A 4,829-nucleotide genomic window follows, 5' to 3' on the forward strand; every position below is an offset into this window, starting at 1 on the left:
GGTCTATCTGTATAGTGTCTTGAGATAACTCTTGTTATGAATTGATACTATAAATAAAATTGAATTGAATTGAATTATCAAAAGCTAACACTAAATGAGCAAAACATTGGCCCACATGTGCACCACCATAAGCATATTGTCAGCCTCATACTTTAAACCCACTTGTAAACATAAGACACAGAAGTACATCATGATGTCACTTCCTTGCTATGAGCCTATCTGTAAAACACAGGCATCAGGTGTGTAAACACATGATTGCTTAAATGTAGAAGCCCCATCAGGTTTAAGCATTACAAAAATGCAGCAGGTAAGTCTAGTATAAACTAGACAAGGCATAAACTGAATGTTTATTTGCATCTGAGGTCTTCTGATCATTGGGTGTAGTGTTTTTAACCGGTCCCTGTTTTCAACATAGTGCTTAAGTAATCAATCAGTCATCAGTCAAAGTATAGTCAGACCGCTAGCCTACAGAGCAGGGAAGGGAGAAAAACGTGCTCTGGTTTAATGTAATTTATTTAAACTAATCACAATCGTCTTGGGCGGGGCTAAGCTCCGGACGGAGCCTCTGCTAAATAGTCTCAGGAAGGAACTGGTTTTGGTGGAACATGTATACGTGCAGAAGTAATTTTACCCTGCAAAGATCTGAGGAACAGGTAACCATTGTCCTCAGATTGGACAGATAGTCTAGCTATCTGTCTGGACTATACTGCAGAGAACTGAGGACCAGGTAACCACAGTCCTCAGAAATCAGCCGCAGGTTAGAGCGCCAACACAGAGAAATAGGACGGGGACGCACATCCAGCTGAAATGAATTGAATACGGCAGAATTTTCATCTGCAGAGCAATCTCGGAAGTGGAATATTGTGGATATAGACTAGACTGTTAAATGACTTTGTAAGAGAGAGCTGTTGTATGCCAAGCCTTTGTTACAGTTGTGGACAGCTAACTTCTGTGTTGTAAGGTTCCCATAGAACAGAGGCCTTTCATGTTAAAGCCAAGGACCCTTTAACTGAAAGAGAGACGGAGCAGGGACCCCCACTACATATATTGTAAAATAAAGTTGCATATTAAACTGGGCCTACAATAACGTGTATGGCAGCCTAAAGCCTGCATACACATCTTTGTGGATTTTATAAATCATGTTTTAACAATAAACATACATGTGACATAGTGTATAGAATGAACTGTATCTGTGGATGTCTTACTGGCCATAAGCATATTATCAGTGGGGATTTACAGTATATTTACGGATGATATGTTGGATTCATGTTCTTTTTATTTTTGTAAAACAAAATTAACAATAATTTGGAGGCTCCCCTGCATTGACTCTGAGGCCCACCTGTTGAAGATCACCTGTAATCCTTTTATTTCCTGTTTAATTTCTTAAACCTCGTTTAATGTAAAATCAAGTTATAAGACATAAGTTAATATAAATTACAAGATTGTAATTTCCCCATTGGGGATCAATAAACAGATTCAAATTAAATTCAAATTAAGATTTAAAGTCAAACAAATCTTCATTTACCATTGTGACTGCACAAATACTTTATCTTCAACATTGTACAATTAAAAACATTGCCGTAAAGTAATGTTGTGTGACTGCTAGAAACAATATCATGTATAGCATTACTTATTGCTCTTTTTCAAGAAAACGTTAAATGGGTTCATCCTCTGAATGAGGAGCATGAACGTGGTCAGTAAATTTAATGGCAAGATTGTGTGATGGGGGTGGCACTGAAGAAAAACCTATGGTGCTCCGAGGAGCATAAATGTGTCTAATATTTTGTACAACATTTGGCCCAGATGGGGGGTCACCACCTTACTCTGACTGGTCTCATTGTTAGATGGACGGTTGGACCAATGGACCCACAGGCATCAATACCATCTCGATCCTTTCTTTAGGGCAGTATAAGCAGAACGTTCATGGGGAACAAAAGAGGGAGATTGTTGGAGGAGACAAAGAGAAGGGCAGGTTGGTACCTGCCCCCCTACAAACACACACACACATTTCAGTCCGCTGTCAACCCCAAACATCCCCTCCCCGGCCCACAGCACTTCAAACATATCCGCCCTCAACACTGTGTGTGACGCGTGTGTGTGTGTGTGTGTGTGTGTGTGTGTATGTGTGTGTGTGTGTGTGTGTGTGTGTCTGTGCCTAAAAGGCCTATCTGATCCACAATTTAAGGTAGAACATCTGTGGAATGCTGAGAAAAGAAAAACAGTATTTACTCAATACTGTTATCTGAATATACTTAAGTTATGACTGTGAAAGAGAAGGAAGGGGAAATTAATTGTGTGTGTGTGTGAATGGGTATAAATGGACTGTATTTACTTAGAGCTTTTCTAGTCTTAACAACTACTCAAAGCTCTGTAACATAGTACATGAACCCTTTATCATTCACACACATTCATACAGTGTGGCCGAGGCTGCCGTACAAGGTGCCTTCTGCTCATCAGACACACACTCACACACATCTAAACTCCGATGGGGCAGTATCGGGGGCAACTTGGGGTTCAGTGTCTTGCCCAGGGACACTTTGACGTGGGCCTGCAGAGCCAGGGATCAAATCACCAACCTTCCGATTGGCAGCTGTGTGTGTGTGTGTGTGTGTGTGTGTGTGTGTGTTTGTGTCAGGCATGTGATAAGAGCATTAAGCATTTAGTTTTGACTGAGGGCAGATACTAACAGATGGATTTAGATAGAAGCGTCTGGTTTTCACTCTAAGGGTGAGGACAGGAAGTTGGGAGCTACCGAGCAGCTCCTATATAATCCAATGATACAATATACTTGGTCTGCGGCCTGCCTGGCGGTTTAACTTCTGATCATGTGTAGGCAGTACATGTATGTGTATGTTTTTGTGTCTAAGTGACAGATAGGAACAAAAATCTTTGACATTGGTCCATTATTAAGCGAGATCGCAGCAGTCAGCAGCGGAGAAACAAGCTACACCATAAGTTAATAGGACAACTGTACAGCTTGTATTTACCTTCACTAAAGTGCTTGTTTTTCAACTGAAAGGCTGACAACATGTCTGACAACATTATGGAAAGGATTTCTAAGGAGGTCAACCTTTCTTTTTTTTGTGAACAACAATTTATTATTTTAAAATTATGAGAAAATATACAATCAAAAAAATAAAGAGGATCTAGAGTCAACCACCGATGTAAAGAATGTAACAAATAACTATGTCAACGTATGTGTCAATCCATTGGGACCTAGTGATTGTATGTGGAGGTTTCCAGCGTAAAGCCAGCATCTTCTTGGCAGCAGTGATGCCTGTTAAGAGCATACGTCTTCTCCAACGTGTCATCTTTAGTGGGGAGGTGTCATTCAAGAGTACCACAGCAGGAGAACAGGGTACAGTGACATCCAGTATTATTAGATTAGATTAAGATTAGATTAGATTAGATAAAATAGCACAGACTTCACTCAAAAAAAAGCCTCACGTAAGTGAATGTATTCGGGAGACCAAACCTCTTTTCTGGCCTCTATTTCACAGAATGGAGTGCTAAGGGTGGATAGAAGGACAAGCACCCCACGGTACTCCATATGCTTTCATAGATGATTGTAGTTGAAAGTACAGAAATAAAGATGTTCCAGGCAATTGGTAAGACAGTCTCAGATCCTTCAACTCAATTTTATTTATAGTATCAATTCACAACAAGAGTTATCTCGAGACACTACAGATAGAGCAGGCCCAGACCATACTCCAGAATTTACAATGACCCAACAGTTCTAGTAGTTTCCTCCAGAGCAAGCAACAGTGTGACAGTGGAGGAAAAACTTTCTTAGGCAGAAACCTCGGACAGACCCAGGGTCTTGGTAGGCGGTGTCTGACGGGCCGGTTGGGGTTTAGAACGACGAGTGGAAATAACAAAAAGTAGAAAAAATAGTAGTTTCTAGCAGTTCTTTGTAGTAGGTCATGGCATAGCAGGGCACTGTGGGCATTACAAGGCACAGCAGGACGTAGCTGGGCACCACAGAGTGTAGCAAGATGAACATGGCATTGCAGATTTTGGAGCCTCTCTGACCCGAGGGAACATGCTGGGGAAAAAAGAACATAAGGACTCCGGGGAATGACTCCCCAGAGCTAAGTTAGTATCAAGCATTTCTGGGACATGGATGCACACAAATGGAAAGATAGAAAGATAGAGGAGAGAGGAGCTCAGGGTGTCAAAGGAAGTCCCCAGCTGTCTAAAACTATTAAAGCATAACTAGGAGAGACAGGGTAAAGAGAGGAGCCTGGTCGGGCTAGAACTCTCCCCAACCAGATGGGGTTGTATGCCAAGTTTCCCTCTAGATTTATTATATTATTGATTGTATGATAGATAGATCTGACAACTATGAGGAGGAGCAGGTGGGCCGAATTAGGCGGACGCTGCGACTCCTCACTCCCTAACAATATTCAATTCTATGTCCTAACTATAAACTTTATCAAAGCATAACCAAGAGAGACAGGGTAAAGAGAGGGGCCTGGTCAGGCTAGAACTCTCCCCAGCCGGATCGGGCTGTATGCCAAGTCTCCCTTTAGTTTTATTATATTCTTGATTATACGATGGATAGATCTGACGACGAGAAGCAGGTGGGCCGGGTTAGGCGGACGCTGCGACTCCTCACTCCCTAGCAATATTCAATTCTATGCCCTAACTATAAACTTTATCAAAAAGGAAAGTCTTAAGCCTACTCTTAAATATGGAGACCGTGTCTGCCTCCTGAACCCAAACTGGAACCTGGTTCCACAGGCGAGGAGCCTGATAGCTGAACGCTCTGGCTCCCATTCTACTTTTAGAGACTCTAGGAACCACAAGTAACCCTGCATTCTGGGAGC

The 4,829-nt window shown here is 41.9% G+C and overlaps 1 long non-coding RNA gene across 1 annotated transcript in view; it reads left to right on the plus strand.

The window, feature by feature from the left end:
* The window catches only part of LOC117947612, a 6,755-nt gene extending 3,142 nt beyond the window's left edge, over nucleotides 1–3,613 (plus strand). The window contains exons 2-3 of the long non-coding RNA XR_004657276.1: nucleotides 906–907; nucleotides 3,602–3,613. This is a non-coding gene — a long non-coding RNA (uncharacterized LOC117947612). The remainder of the gene's footprint in view (nucleotides 1–905; nucleotides 908–3,601) is intronic.
* Nucleotides 3,614–4,829: the final 1,216 nt, after the last annotated feature.

Source organism: Etheostoma cragini, chromosome 7 (assembly GCF_013103735.1).
Source record: "Etheostoma cragini isolate CJK2018 chromosome 7, CSU_Ecrag_1.0, whole genome shotgun sequence".
Lineage (NCBI taxonomy): Eukaryota > Metazoa > Chordata > Actinopteri > Perciformes > Percidae > Etheostoma > Etheostoma cragini.